This window comes from Nicotiana tomentosiformis, chromosome 12, assembly GCF_000390325.3.
Source record: "Nicotiana tomentosiformis chromosome 12, ASM39032v3, whole genome shotgun sequence".
Taxonomy (NCBI): domain Eukaryota; kingdom Viridiplantae; phylum Streptophyta; class Magnoliopsida; order Solanales; family Solanaceae; genus Nicotiana; species Nicotiana tomentosiformis.
Window position 1 is genome coordinate 27812138 of NC_090823.1, and position 16824 is coordinate 27828961.

Here is a 16824-nt window from a genome sequence, read left to right on the forward strand (position 1 = left end):
GAGCTTGATACGGGGGAGCCATCTGCTCTGTAGCGGGATTAGTGGGAGTTTGTGCTCCTCCCCCAGCCTGTGAGACAGCTGGTGCCACTGGAAATGTACCATTCTGGGCCACACCTTCCATAAGACTCACCAAACGGACTAGAGCGTCCCGAAGAACTGGAGTAGCTATGAATCTTTCCGGGACCTGAACTGGTCCAACCGGTACAGCCTGAACTGGAACCCCCTCCTGAAGATCCACATGAGGTTCTACAATAGGTGCTGCTTCTTGAGCACTAGACTGAGCTCTACCTTTGCCTCAACCTCAGCCTCTAGCGCGACCTCTGCCTCGAACTCTACCCCTAGTCATAGTTGACACTGGGGGATCTGGTCCCTATCTATCATTAGATGTATTACGTGCTCTCACCATCTGTGAGAGAATAATAATAGAATGGTTCAATCATCGATGATAGAAAAAGATTGCACGATAGGATAAGAAAGAAATGATCTTATTCCTAAACTTCATAGCCTCTGAAAGAAGTATAGATGTCTCCATACCGATCCTTCAGACTCTACTAAGCTTGCTCGTGACTCGTGAGACCTATGTAACCTAGTGCTCTAATACCAACTTGTCATGACCCGAAATTCTCACATTCGGGACCGTGATGGCGACTAACATTTCACTTGCTACGGAAGCCAACGTTATAAAAATATTAACCATTTTAAAACAAATCAATATAAGCGGAAGTCAATTACTGAACTAAAGTGCGGAAGACCACAACAACTTAAATCATCAAAATACATCCCCGAGTCAGGTGTCACAAGTGCACGAGCTACTAGGATAATAAAAATAATGGTCTGAATAAAATTCAAGCTGTTTGAAAGATAATACACACCTAAGATAAGATAGAAGGGTACTTCAGAACTGCGGATGTTGTGCAGTTATACCTCAAGTCTCCTTCGGGTAGCTGAATAAGAGAACGTCTATGGTACGCCGCTGGGACCAACTCCAAAATCTGCACAAGAAATGTAAACTGTAGTATGAGTACAATCGACCCCATGTACTCCGTAAGTGTCGAGCCTAACCTCGACGAAGTAGTGACGAGGCTATGACAAGGCACGTACGTAAATACCCTGTACAAGTATATACAAATACGAAGCAACAATAACACAATAAATAACAACTTATAAATTTGGGAGGGAACATGCGAAGGGGAATGATATAGAAATTTCAGCAGGAGAAGTGCCACATAGCAGCCAATTAATTCGTCAACAATAAAATGAGAAACTAATAATATGAAAATGGCACGACACCACCCTTCGTGATCTTACTCTCATTCCTCCAATAATTTGATAAATAAATAACTCTCTTTTGGCACGACATCACCTTTCGTGGTCTTACACTCTCTGAAAATGGCACTGCATCACCCTTCATGCTTTTACACTCAAAAAATGGCACATCAACACCCTTCTTGCTTTTACACTCTTTCTCACCATGACAATGATAGTATAAATATTAAAAATGGCATGACATCACCCTTCGTGCTTTTACACTCTTTCTCACCATATTCAACAATAATTAAATCTATAAAAAATCCATGAATATCGATCAATAATCAATAATAAACTTAAACATGAATATCTTAATTAAATAAACAATTATTCAAAATGAATTAAATTCCTCCAACATGCTTTGACTCAATCACAACGCATAAGTACTCGTCACCTCACATATACATTGTACCCGCACATTATATCACGTAGCAAATAACCAAATAAAATCCTACTCCCTAAAGTCAAGGTTAACCGCGACACTTACCTCGCTATGCAACCAACTCAAGGTTCCAATAAACCTTTGCCTCGCGAATTTATATCCGAAATTCTCAAATCTTGTTGTAAACAATTCAATATATTCAATACAAATCGTAGGAAATAATTCCATATGAATTTACTAATTTTCCGGATTAAAATCTGAAACAATCTCAAAAATAATAGTGGGGCCCAGATCACAAATCTCAGAAAAACTTACAAAATCCGAACACCTATTCCGAGATGAGTCCAACCATACAAAAATTATCAAATTTCGATGTGAAATGGACCTTGAAATCTTAAATTTCCGTCTTTGGAAGACTTTTACAAAAATTCCAATTTCATCCATCTAAATCCGAAATAAATGATGAATATAGACATGGATTAGTGAAATATAATCACTTTTGATTATATAACAGTTACCCAATTCACAGTCGTGAAAAATCCCTTTGGAATCGCCTAAATCCGTGACTTAAAACTCAAAAATGAGTAAAAATGGTTAACTTCTGATTTTATAGGTTTTGTCCAGGCTTTTACCATTCCGCTTTTGCGAAGATTGGGGTCGCTTCTGTGGGTTGGGTCACTTCTGCGAACAAGAGTCTGCTTTTGCTGACTTGCTTTTGCGAAGAAGCGTCCGCTTCTGCGACAAGGCTGCTCTTCCCCTTTTCCCGCTTATACGATGTGTGTGTCGCTTTTGCGGTCACGCTTCTGCGGTGCCCCGTCCACTTCTGTGAGGCTTGGCTTGCTTCTGTGAGCTCGCATCTGCGGTCTTAAATCTGCAGATGCAATTATACCAGAAGATAGATTGTCCTTGAGTCCAAATTTTGATCCGTTAACCATTCGGAATCAACCCGAGGCCACGAGACCTCAACCAAATACACCAACAAGTCCTAACACATCATATGAACTTAGTAGAAACCTTAAATCACATCAAACAACGCTAAAACCGTGAATCATACCCCAATTCTAGCTCAAGGAACTTAAGAAATTTTAACTTTTACATTAGATGCCGAAACCTATCAAATCAAGTACGATTGACCTCATATTTTGCACATAAGTCATAAATGAATAACAAACCTATTCAAATTTCTAGAATCGGACTCCGACCCCGATATCAAAAAGTCAAATCTGTGGTCAAACTTTGGGAATCTTTAGCCTTTAAATTCCTAGTTTCCGTTAAATGGCCATAATTTGAGCTAGACCTCCAAATTAAATTCCGAGCATACGCCCAAGTCCCAAATCACGATACTGACTTACTGGAACTGTTAAAACAATGATCCGGGTCTGTTTTCTTAAAATATTAACCAAAGTCAACTTAATTTCGTTTTAAAGCTCTATTTCATATTTTAATTAATTTTTCATATAAAACTTTCCGAAAACTTATACGGACTGCGCATGCAAATCGAGGAATGATGAGTAGTGCTTTTCGAGGTCTTAGAACACAGTAATGAATGTTTAAATTAAAGATGACATTTTGGGTCATCACAATATTGATTCGAATACTCCTCCTATTGATTCAGTACTAGTAGTGCGAGATTTTCCGGATGTATTTCCTGCAAACCTACCGGTGGGATATTGATTTCGATATTGACTTGGTGCTGGGCATTCAGACCATTTCAATTCCTCCGTATTGTATTGAACCAGATGAGTTAAAAGAGCAACTTCAGGAAATCCTTGATGAGCGGTTTATTAGGCCTAGCGTGTCACCTTGGGGTGCACCGGTTTTGTTTGTGAAAAAGAAAATGGTACTATGCGGATGTGCATTAATTACAAGAAACTGAACAAGGTTACAATCAAGAATAAATATCCTTTGCCGCGTATTGATGACTTATTTGACCAGCTCCAGGGAGAGAGGGTATTCTCCAAAATAGACTAAAATTTTTATTCTTAAAATCGCTCTATAGATGTTCATCAATCGTCATTATATCAATAATCAATAAGTTAATGCTTAAACATGTCTAAGGATGTTTAGTAGTGAATAGAAGACAACAAGTACGGTAATTAGTATTTGATGATTTACTTAATTGGATAAACATAGAAATATGAGTTTATACTTCATCTATTCCAATTTATGTAAACCTGCTTGTTTTGGTACAAAGTTTAAGAGAAAATGAAGACTTTTAGAATTTGTGGTCCTAAACAAGTTAAAAAGGGGTCGATGTAACGACTCGGCCAGTCGTTTTGTGTATTGTAGTCCCGTTCCCCCATTTATTGCTTATTCTATGCTCAATTATTGATATGTGACTTACCGGGGTAGTTGATTTGGTTTCGGAGATGTTTCAGAATGGATTGGGACCTGTAGTCCCAAGGTTTGAAGCCTAATTTAAAAGAGTTCACCGGATTCTAACTTATGTGTAAATGACTTCGGAATGGAGTTTTGATAGCTCCGATAGCTCCTTATGATGATTTTGAACTTATGAGTGTGTTCAAATATTGATTTGGAGGTCCGTAGGTGATTTTGGCTTGAATTGGCGAACGTTGAAAAAGTTAAAGTTTGGAGAGTTGAGAAGTTTCACCGAGAGTTGACTTTGTGGGTGTCGGGCTCGGATTTTGGTTCCGGAAGTTGAAATAGGTCTGTTGTGTCAATATTATGACTTGTGTGTAAAATTTGAGGTTAATGAGAGTTGGTTTGGTATATTTCGGCATTAGTTTTGGATGTTAGAAGTTTATAAGTTTATTAGGCTTGAATCGATGTGCGATTTGTGTTGTTTGATGTGATTTGTGGCTTCGAGCAAGTTCGTATGATATTTTAGGATATGTGGGTATATTTGGATGGGGTCCCGGAGGCCTCGGGTGTGATTCAAATCAAGTTCGGACTCATTTTCGACTTTGTTGGATTGTTGATATCTGTGCTTTTAGATTTCTCTTTCGCGATCGCGAGAAGAGGGACGCGACCGCATAGAGTCTTTTATGGAAGCTGGGCACTTTTTCTATGCATTCGCGATATGGTGGACGCTATCACAGAGTTATGAGATTATGTGTTACGCGAACGGGGGTGTATGAACGCGTTCGCGAAGAAGGTAAGTGAGGTCAGGGATTCAGACACGTTGTCCTTCACGGTTGCGTGAGTAGGTCCGCGATCGCGTAGGTATGAAAGTTGGGTCACCGCGTTCGCGAGCTTGAGGGTGCATTCGCGTGGAAGGGTTTTTGGCCCCTGAGGATTTTGTTTTTCACGATCGCATGGATTTATTCGCGATTGTGATGTGTAATCACTGGACAGACTATTAAAATATCAAAATCGAGGGTTTAAACCTATTTCTCATAGTTTGAGTTAGAGACCTCGGATTTGGGTGATTATTGATGAAATGTTCAAGGAGTTAATTGGGGTAAGTGATTTTAACTCGGATTTGGTTAATATACACGAATCTATAATTGTTTTAACTATTTAATTAGTGTTTTGGGTTAGAAAGATTGGGGAAAATTTGTGAAACTTTATAGACTATAATTTGAGGATTTGAAGGTCGAGTTGTGATCAGAATTGAGTAATTTTGGTTTGGGTACGCATTGATTTACGTACTCATGCTATACTTGCTGCACTTATTGTGCAGATACCTATATGTCTGGTGGTCTTTTGGGTGCAAAGGCGTAACTATTGTGGGGACTTTACCATGAGGTGCATTCCATATTATGATCTGCAGCCTGCAGAGTCTTCATCAGAGTTATTTATATTTTCCTGCCTAATTTGTATTCTAGACAGATGTTATATTTTATTATATTTTCTAGTTGATGCTCATGCACTTGTGACACCGGATTTTAGGGATTCTTATGGGTTGTTTATTATTGTAGTTCACGTAATATTATCATTTACCCTATAAATTCTATTTTATACTATTTAATTAATGGAAATTATGATTTCAAAAGTAATAAGAATGAGTAATTAAGTTGATCAATCACCGTTGGCTTGCCTGACGGCGGCGTTAGGTGCCATCACGACTTATAGTGGATTTTGGGTCGTGACAAATACATGTCCAAAGCATACTGACCAAATAAGCAACTCCGAAACTAGTGGAGTGCACCAACACTTTCCGCTGAGCTGATAGCATACTAGGAGGACTATCAACCTCTCTATCGAGACCTACGGGCATGAAACGCAGAGTCCCCAGGCAAAAGGGACATCAGTATAAATAAAGTACCGAGTATGTATAGCATGAAAGCAGTATATAAAGACATGAAATAAACATGGAGTAAAGAACTCAACCTGTAAGTCTTAATAGCTCTGTGAATCATGAAACATTTATAATGTCATGCATACACGTATAAATGTCATATCATGTATAGGTATATGCGTACATAACATCATCAAGCCTCTAAGGGCATCCCATCATATCATCTCGGCCTCTGTGGGTGAAATCATCAACGTATACCATCTTATCAGGTGGTGGTACGTATATAACGCCGTAACCTTTCCCCATACCCCATATACATATAATATACGCGTATATAATGCCATATGGTAATGGGTTAATGTACATGTATAAATAAATGCAATGCCTAATTAAGTAAGTCAATAAGATTTCTCGGAATGTCATAAGATCAATATGCCTTTGGATAAACTTTATCAACTTACGTATTTTTTGATAACCATGAACAGACGATATAATAATAGCACACATGGAGAATCAAGAATATAGGCACCCTAGTACTTCTATGAATAGAGTCATTTATGAAAGTTGCGCGTTTGCTCATTTCATTTGTATCATATGGATCATGCCAAAAGGAAAGAAGGGATAGCCTTAACATACCTCAAGTCGTCAATGCAACTCAACAACAAGCTTATGACAACTAGTGCGCCAACCCTATAACAAGTTATACATGTACAACTTAGATGGCACTAGTATATCACGTATCTCAAACGATAACTCGATTCTTAAATAAAACGGGCAGTATTTCCCCTGAGTTTATTGTTCCCTCAAGCCTACTATAGGCGATACAACAACACAATACAACCAGCAACTCAAAAATAACCTAACTACAATTCGGAACCTTTAATACAATAAAAAACCCAAATATACCATAACACACCCAATCAAAAAGTTATCACTTAGCCTGCAATTCTAATGACGAGCGACCAGCCCACTACCCAACCACATGTAGAGTTTCTCCATGCCCTTTATTATTTCAAACTCCATAAATCAGCAGCACAATAGGCCAACACGAGTGGACTATAAAACTATCCACTAAAAGTGAAATAAATCAAACTCATAGCTTCCGATCACCATCCTGTGAGTTCTAACTATTAGAAAACTAATTTATCAACCTTCCTTGATATTTAAAAGATTAAATACAGAAAGTATGAATTTTATTAACTATGAATTACCTTCCAAAAGTCAAACTACAAAGAAAAAGAGAGGCGATATAGCTATACTTACGTTGTCGCGATCGTTCTAATACTATCGCTTCTTGATTTCGTACACAGGATATTAATATTCTTTGAAACCCTTGTAGGGAGATTAAGGGTAAGTTTATGGTCTTATTTTGGTTGTTATCTGTGGAAAAATGAAGAAAGAGACGACATAAGGGATATATATATATATATATCCACTTTTGAAAAGTCAAAGAGGTGCTAGATTGGCACCCTAACATTGGTCCTTCTTCCGATGCTCATATCTTTTTATCTGAATGTCGTATGAATGAATGGTTAATAGAGTTCGAAAATAAATTCCAAGACTTTCAATTTGGTATATAATATGTCCCAAAAATACCTCATATAACACACGAAATGTATTGGTCAAAAAGCTTCAGTGATACACCTACTTGTCACCTATGCAGTCTGCGCAGTCTCGCAAAACTGCAAATATCTCTCTACTTCGATGTTGTATCGATGAACGGATTAATGATTTAAAAACTAGACTTATATATATTCAATTTTATATGTGGAGAATCTCGTAATTCCAAGTATATTGGGAGAAAAGCTCCACTACATTTGGCCTAAAGTTCAGCACATTTATGAATGTAACTTGTGATGACCTTTGCCAACTTTTGTTCCACAACTCGCTTGACTTCAAAACGTACACACGACTATCATAATACTAAAATAACTCATAACATAACCTCCTTATCATGTTAATAACCATATACTCAACCCAAAGTATATGTTATAGCATTTCAAACTTATCGACTTTCGACGAAACTTATTTTTCGTTTAGCTTCTAAGCTTTCCAACCCTCTTGGTACTTGTTATTCATGATCTTAAAGATTTGTAACCTACAAGGTAGCATGATTAAATTACTTTATGTACCTTCAAAAATTATCTCATTTTTGAGCTTACATCAATTGACTTACGTCATACTCTCGCTAACGAAAATATCAGGTGTAACATCATTCCCCCCTTTGGAACATTCGTCCTCGAATGTTGACTAATGCGCTTATAAATATCATAACTTATAGCTCTTACGAATACTTTAATATTGTCCTTTCCATATAGGAAACTGTTCTGCGAATAGATCCAAAGTCCAGGGCATTCCCCTCTTTAGGCCTCTTTCTCATACCACGACTTGTGATCGGAATTCTTTCAATCTCACAATTGTTGCTACCTTCTGTCATGCAGCCTATACGACTTTGACCTTGTATGTGTGCCTATGCAACTCTTCTCTCCTTTTCCCTCCATTTTTAGCCAATATCTAGGCCTTACTTTGTGAACATATACAAGATTATAACAAGCTGTCCCTTTGGGAATCTATAGGTGTACTGAAGTTCTTCGCTCGGTAATTTGTTGATCTTTCGACTATTGATATATCTTTTTTAATAGCCTCGGTTATCTATGCTTATGGCTTTACAACTTCTAGGTTGGTCATACTATACTCTAAATCTTACTTTGGTTTATTATTATCGAGGTCTGCTGCCAAACTCCAGGTTACTGTCTCGCTGCTTATCCTATATGTATAAATCTAAGTCCATTACTTCTTCCTCATTACTGTTCATCTTAAGAATGACAGCCTAAACTCATATCATATTTTGGTAATTTTATCTATCCATTGTTGATTCACCTTAATCTTGATCCATAATCTACCACTGATAACTTGAAACCTCTTATGTAATACATTGTCACTAGGGCTCATGTCGTATCGGGGAACATTTAAAGTGATTTTCCTGATCCACCTAGGGGCGATACTATATTTCAATAACCATATTTCATAGCATCCCAATGCGATTCATCTTATGAGGGGTATTCTAATCCCATGCAATTCATGAAATCCCTTTCTCGTTAAATCATTACTCAGTCAAAGGCCTAAATGTCATCCTCTTATCTATCAAAATATTACCCTTATTCTATTACCAGGGCAACATTCCATATCTTCTAAATGCTCCTAGTCTTAGACTCCTCCGAATTAATTAGAGCTATCCTGAGATTTCTATAACTTACGAAAACCATCAGCTCTCTTGTTTTGATGGGTTTGATTTCGAGGCCCTACCTATTCTTGTCACCTTTTCACTCACCTTTTCTTATCCTTACTCTTATCTACAAAAGAAAATTGTCGCTCTAGCATACTTTAGCTTGCGACCTACTCATATCTATTTATATTACTCGCAACCTTCCTTTAACTTGCTAGCTCCATAGATTTCCTTATGTGTCTTCTCAGTTGTCTTTAAATGTAAGCAATTACTTTTCCTGGTCGTTCTGCCACTTGCTGCCTGAATGCTTGGCTTATCGTAGTGCCCATGAATACTGGAATTTTCTGTAACTCATATGATCGCAAATAGCACTTTTGATTTTACTTCCCGTTCATCAGTCACCACATGTGCCACTTTTTTATTTGGAGTGTATACAATGTTGTAGTGAGACTATTCTTACAAAATCATTTCTTCTTTAGGTCACTATGCTTAGGTTGAAGCCTTCTTCCTTTATTTCCTCAGCTAGTCTTTCGTGGTAGTACTTAGGGGAGACCCTATGACTCCTGTAAAGCTGCAAGATTATTACATTGTATACCCGACAAAAGTTTCGATGTTCTTACTCACCTATAATTATCCTTAGTTACTTACATCTGTGCCATTGTGCTCGTAGGGTTGCTCGTAGGCGTTCATTCGACTCTGATTCTGTATTATCGCCATGTTCTTGACTTGATACGTTCACCACCAGGTTATATAGGTCCGATTTAGTGAGATTTTTTAATTATTTGGTTCTCCATCTTGAACTAGGGTTTACCTAATTTTTCTCCTAATCCGATTCTAAATCGATTCTGCATGCAATTCTTTCCTTTATTATTTTTGATTGACAGTGTTTCCTTATTTGTTTGTTTAAATTTTACTACTATATAAAGCCCTCCCCTAATTCCTTTTAGACAGACCGGAATCACTGTATTCTTACTCTCACTAGGCCTATACTATTATGAAACTTAAGCTCTTGGCCGGCTGAAATCCATGGCCACTGAAATTCGACTATTCGACCTTTCTCAGTGCGAGCACTGCCCGGGGTTCATCTGAAATACTTGGGAACTCTGATGCACTGAGATTTTGGGTTCAACTGTTCATTTTACTACTAATATTCGAGGTATTGATGAAATTGTTCTTTGTTTACTCGTTTGTCAATTAGTAACTAATAAGTACCATTAGCCCTCACAATTTCATTCCTTTTTTGCCTGAATTACTGTTTTGTATGTTATATCCTTGAAACTTCTGTGAATCAACATGTTGTTACTTGTATCCTTATCTAGTTTGATGTTATTCTTGAAGCTCAATCTTCCCCTGGTAGCTGAACTTGCCTAAACTTTAACTTTGATTCTGACTCTCAAGCATGTTTACCCCAATGTGTGTTCGAATGCATTTTACTTGCTATTCCCCTTGAATTTCTCCCTAGTTTGTTCTGTATTCTTACGACAGACCAACTCATGTGTTCCAATACTTTAAATGTGACCAATTCCTAATTGTGGTGACAACCAATTATGAGCTTAATGTGTGTTCCATGTTTGGTTCAATCCTGTGTTGTTTGATACCACTTATAGTCTGTAAGAAGAAATGCAACATCTAGCCTTTATGTGACAATCTAGTCTTTGCCTATTGTGAATTATGACCCTCTTAACTTTCACCTAACTTTCATATTTACCATGAATTATCTAGACCTTGGAATCTATATGTTATACTCAGCAGATTAGGCTGCATGTTGACTGTCGTAGACCATGCCTACTTGCTTGTTTACTATGTGTAATTGCCATTCTGTGACTATGATTCTATCAGACCTTCATGCCTTAGACTCCTGGTTTTTGATTCGCTTTTAGGCTAACTTTGGCTCATGCTTTTCTATAAACTTGTTGTTCTGGAAAACTAAGCATGTATATGTGTTTACCATGTTAACTCTGCTAATGTTACGCATGTTGTACTCTTTCACTTGTTATGAACCTATGTTGTTAATTTTTTCATGTCATGTGGAGGCTAAGTTCTACTGGTTCTCCTAGTTTCATGTTTAAGCCCTTGTTTGACCAATCCTGTCACCCTATCTTGTAAAAATACAAGTGCTAATATGTTTTTATGTGAATCCTGTTGAATGTCATGTAACCCTTTCCATATGAGGTATTACTTCAAAGCTGTTTAATTGATTGCTATGTGTTGTTTGTTAGCTTATATGGCTAAGTGGTTTATCAATAATTACTGGTTTTGGCATGAGTTCATGCGTGGCCCTAAGTTGTGCAAATGACACACTCTCTTGTTTGAGATGCGTTTGGATCCGGGTCTGCTATTCGATTGATAATGAATCTGTTGAAGGCCCAGGTAGTGCTGGTTTATTTTCATTTGGGCATGTTCTTGGGCTAGAAGTTGTTCAATGTGTAATATTTATACTCATATTCATTATTTTAGGCCTATAATAATTTGTAAACAAACGATGGGGGGGGGGGGGGATTAGTGAAAAAGGGGGTTGGGGTATTATGATTTTTGCATGAACGGGTAGAGAACTTGCCTATAGGATTTAACTATCTTGTTTCGATATTCGTTGACATGCTCCTATTCTGCACACTCATAGAAATCATGCTTATAGGAAATCACACACACTTCACTCAACCTGTCTAAAGCATGTTTAAAGTATTTGCTATACCTGTTTCTAGGTCTACTATTACACACACATAGACGATATGCCTATAGGATACAATAACATATGTTTTGCTAATGCCTATCTAGATACCATGTCTATAGGGTTTCAACTAATCAGTCAACCAGTCGCTTCTATTTCTCTTAGTACGTTGCTCTTTTAGATATCATGACTATAAGATCTTAATCAACTAATCAATTACTTCGTTGCATTACTACACTTAGGTGACATGCCTATAGGGATAAAGTACTATAAAATCAAGCTCAATTGTCAATCATTAAAAATCCTACCTATAAGATGCTATTACTCGTTTTAGACAACATGATAAACATCGTTAACCCTGGGTTCTTGAACAGTCATACTGCATTCTTGCACGAATAATATAGATGCCATGCCTATAGGTTTGAAATGCCTTAATCTGCAAATCCTCTAGCCTAAAATTGCAACGCTGCTTGTACACTACTGGAAATAAGAATTACCTAGAAATTATGCCTATAGGACTTAATGACTCTAAGTCTTAATTCTATAATTTTCTACCACCTAATATTAGAGTTTCTTTGCGTGCTTTTGTGCTTATGTGTGAAGGTCAACTTGAGCCTTTCATTGCAATTGTGTGCATTCCTATTTGTTTTGAATGTCGCCTAGTTTTATCTTTTTGAGTAACCTAAGTAAAGTCTAGAACCACCTAATAGTAGGTCCAAAGCCTCGTGGACCATAGGCATAGGACGAGTAGTGCACGCATAGGATACGATTTAGAATTGAATTAAAGCGCCCTTAAGTAATAACGTCAACATAGTAATCAGGTAGCAGAAGATGATAGTCTGTGCCCGCTGAATAATATGAGCAACCCCTACCCTATGGGAGTTGCAAAGTATTATTTATGTTTCACGGGGTGAACCTTTAGGCTGAAAAACTTAGGACCCCCTCTCTATCCTTTTATATACTGTTTGTTCACACTTAGTCATAGATTGACGCAATTGTACTCCTTATGATTTTTTAAGACTTGTATCAATTAGTCATATAGTTAATTCTTATGTTTTAATAGAGTTTTAAACTTCTATATCTTTCTTTGCTTATTTGATCACCTAGCTTAATTTTCTAATCCACATAGTGTAAATTTTGGTCGGGACCCACAATTGTGGATCTCGAAGAGTGTCTAACACCTTCTCTTTGAGGTAATTTGATCCCTTACCCGATCTTTAGTGGCGTTGACTAGTCAAACAGAGTTATTTGTGAATAGGTGCCCTAACGCACTTTAAAATTATTAGGTGGTGACTCTTCTCTTATAATACCCATTTAAAAGAGTTGTCACACGTCGAAACTCGCTTTCGAGAGAAAAAGGGGCACGATGGTAGACTTAGGTTGTTCCCCGAAAAATTCAAGTCAAGATGGACAAGTCTGTATATAGTGAAACATGTTTCACCGTATGGCGCAATTGAGATCCAAGATGAAGAAGGAAATGAGAGCTTTAAAGTGAATGAGCACAGGTTGAAACAGTATCTGGTTGGAGGATTTGAAAAGTAATCCTCTTGCATCGTGATCAAATGAGACTCAGTGACGGAGTCAAGCTGACGACTATAACTCAGAACTACTTCTACCCCTTATTATTGCATTTGTAAAATAGTTAGATAATTGTCATGTAGGATTATTAGAGTTTAGGAGTTTTGATAATAGTTTGAATAGGTATGAGCATGAATTGGACACAAAATAAGTACATAATAGAGTTAGGGTGCAAACCGTAGGCTAAAATGTGAAAAAATTAGAATTTTGAGAAATATGTCCTAACGCGCCGCATGGGGCGCCGCTCTAGTCCAAGGGGTTGAGTCTGTCAGAATAACAACCCTCTAAAAATCTCCATTACCTCACCGCGTGGGGTGCCGAACCCGCGACGCGGTTGTGCAATATTTTTCGGTCAGATTTTGAATTATTTTTTGAAATAGTTAAGAAAAAAAACGGACCCCAGTACTACTCTAACCCCCGTCTCCCCCTCTTTTCCAACTTATTCTTTAACTCTCCTCTCTCATTACACTCTAACTCAACTCCCAAACTCTTTCTTCTTCTCCAATTTCTTCCACACCCACCTCCTATTACACCCATCCATCTTCAAGGTAAGTTCTTCTTCTCCTCTCTTCTCTTTATTTTAGTAATTAATTGAAGTATTTAGGTAGTTCTAGTTTAATTCAACCTAACCCTCATTAGTTGTAGTTTTGATAATTTATTTTAGTTACTTTGCTTATTTTGGCCGAATTTATACTTAAAGTTATGGGATTTTCGTTGTTATTATACTTGTGGATGGTTTTTGGTGTGTCTTGATGGTGTTGGAATTGTTTTGTCATGAAGCTTGGTGGGGGTGCCTATAGGGACGAAATTTGGAGGGTGTGTTTTGTAAAATTATAGCACTTTGTGCTATTGTTACATTGTGGTGGTGTTGTGGTTGTTGTTTGGTGGTTGATTGGTGTGTTTGTGTAGTGATCTTAGAGCAATTGAAGTTGAAATTATAAGTTAAATTTGGTGACTACCATGTGTTTGGTAAAATGCCTCAATGACATAAGAGGTGAAGTTGTTGCTTAATTGGAGGCTAACGGTTATGAGATAATGTGATGCATGATGATAAGTGTGGGGTGGAAGGTCATGTTCTTATGTTCTGAAACTTTTACATGTTAGCACTGAGTGCTAATCGATTTACCACCCCATGCTAATGTGTTGCTAGGTGCTAATTTGGGTGTCCGATTCATGCTAAGTACTTGTGTAGTATTGTATTATTACTTCTTGATTTTGCTAGTAGTAAATTGGTATAACTTATTCTTTTTCTTTTCTTAGTTACTAGTTTAGCTTCTTGATTTGGATTTTACACTAGTATAGTTCTTAGTTGTGTTGTTGTAATATTATATTGGCGGTTGGGTGGATTGTTGATTACTTGTGGCGTGCTTTCAATGGGGTATTCTGAGTCTCTGATATACATTGTACTTGTGAACATGCCAATAACATAACTGTGGAGTGGTTACCCCATTTGGTCTTGTTTTTCTTATTTTAAGTGTTGTGGCAAATTTTGTTTGTCTAGTGCAGGTACAATGTATCGACGTCCTAACAAACGTTCTAACCCAGGTTCCTCCGAGGTTGCCTCTAGTAGACGTAGAGGAGATAGGTAGGCACCTTCCCCACCCAAGTGGATGAGGAAATGGTGCACATTGATCCAAATGCGGACGTGGTCCCGGGCTGCAAGTATGACATTCGGGCTGTGCCGGCTCATACTAGAAATGGGTGCAAGACCTTTGTTCTGGTGGTGAGCCCCGACCCAGAAGTTTGTATTGATAATGGCAAGCTAGCCAGGAAGTACTCGGAGATATATAACAACATTAGATACTTGTGTTTTGAAAGCTTGTTCCATCCCGGTGAGTCGATGAACGTGAACATGGTAAATGAGTTATGTGCCAACTAGTAGCCTGAGGCCAGTTTGGATACGGTGTATGAGGTGCAGGTGAGAGGCAAGATGATCTCCTTTTCCTCAAATGTGATAAATCATATTACGGGGTTCACAGAGCACTCTCATAAGTTATTCTAAAGGTTACTGCATCAACCCCCTATCCTGATATTAGGAGCCAGCTGTGTGGCACTGATTCTTCTGCCACTTAGACGCGAGATGCTAATGAGTTCCACAAAAACATGAAAAAGAGCAATTTCCAGCGTCCTGCCAAGGTCATTCTCCGGTTGATTAATGCAAAGATCATGCCTACCCATAACGACACTGATGTCTCTAGGTTGAAGGTGTGTCTCATTTATGCCATCTTGACTCGGATGAAGTTCGATATTGGCAAGATTATGCTTGAGCACATGGCTCGAGTACGACCACTTGGGGCCCATCACCTGTATTTCTCGAGCATGATCACTCGGCTTCTGCAAACACACCTTGTGGAGGAGGAGTTCTATTATGATCAGACGATTCTAGTGTTGCGACCTCCTAAGGCCTTTGATGTCACAGCTGTGACAGACCCCCTTTTGCTACTGTTCCTGTGGATCAGATATTACTTCGTGTCGAGGAGACAGTGCAACTGCTATTTGTTGATATGCGCCTTCGCACTACTCGGGGGGAGACTGACTTGGCAAAGCTGCAGGAGGACCACCCCCTCTCTCCGTAGTCACTCAGCAGTGGTTGGGATTGGCAGATGGAGCACATATGACACCGGATGAGGACGTAAACTCTGTTCTCTCTGATGATGAGGAGTACTTGCACACCTTTGAGGGTGTTGATGAGGTGTAGGCCAAGGGCCTGAGGGAGTTATCTTTTCAATCTTGTTTCTATTGTTTTGCATTAGGGACAATGTAATTTCTTAAGTGTTGGGTGGGGTGCTCCTATTTGGTTGTATTTGTTTGTTTTCTATTTGCCAATTAGCTTTGTTTGATTTGTTTCTTGATTTCTTAGACAATATGGTGTGTAATTATAACTCTAAATTCTATCGGCGACCTGTAATAGTTAGTAATCATAATTATTTAGTTTCGACTCTTTCCGACGATGGATTTCGTCGACTGGCTTCTTGAGGGATTTGAAGTTGAACGACAAAACTACAAAAAAGTTTAAAAATTCAAAAATATGTCTTTTATTTTTATTTTATTTTATTATCTTAGGTAGTGAAGTAATTATCGCTTGGTTATTTTTGTGCCGCAATTCTTTTCCAAGGGTTTGGCTTGAACCAGGTGTAGTTAGTTTTTGTTTAGGAATATAGAATCTTGATTCATAGAGCTAATTTGAAGCAATTTTCCTTGACTGTATATGCCTTTAGAGTGGTGAGTGCCTAGGCTCAATTCTAGATTCATAGATAAGTGCCTTAAATTGGTTGATTGTGACTTTACTTAACTATCTTGACTAGAGAGTCGGGATAGATCCGATCCTAAGTGAGTTATGTGTCAATGTGTGAGTGAGGTTTGTGTTGATATTTTGTGCATATCAGTTGATGTCTAGAACTTGCCCTGTGTGTTTGAAAAGCGAAATAGCAGTCTTGTTCAATCTAGGAAGTGATATAGGC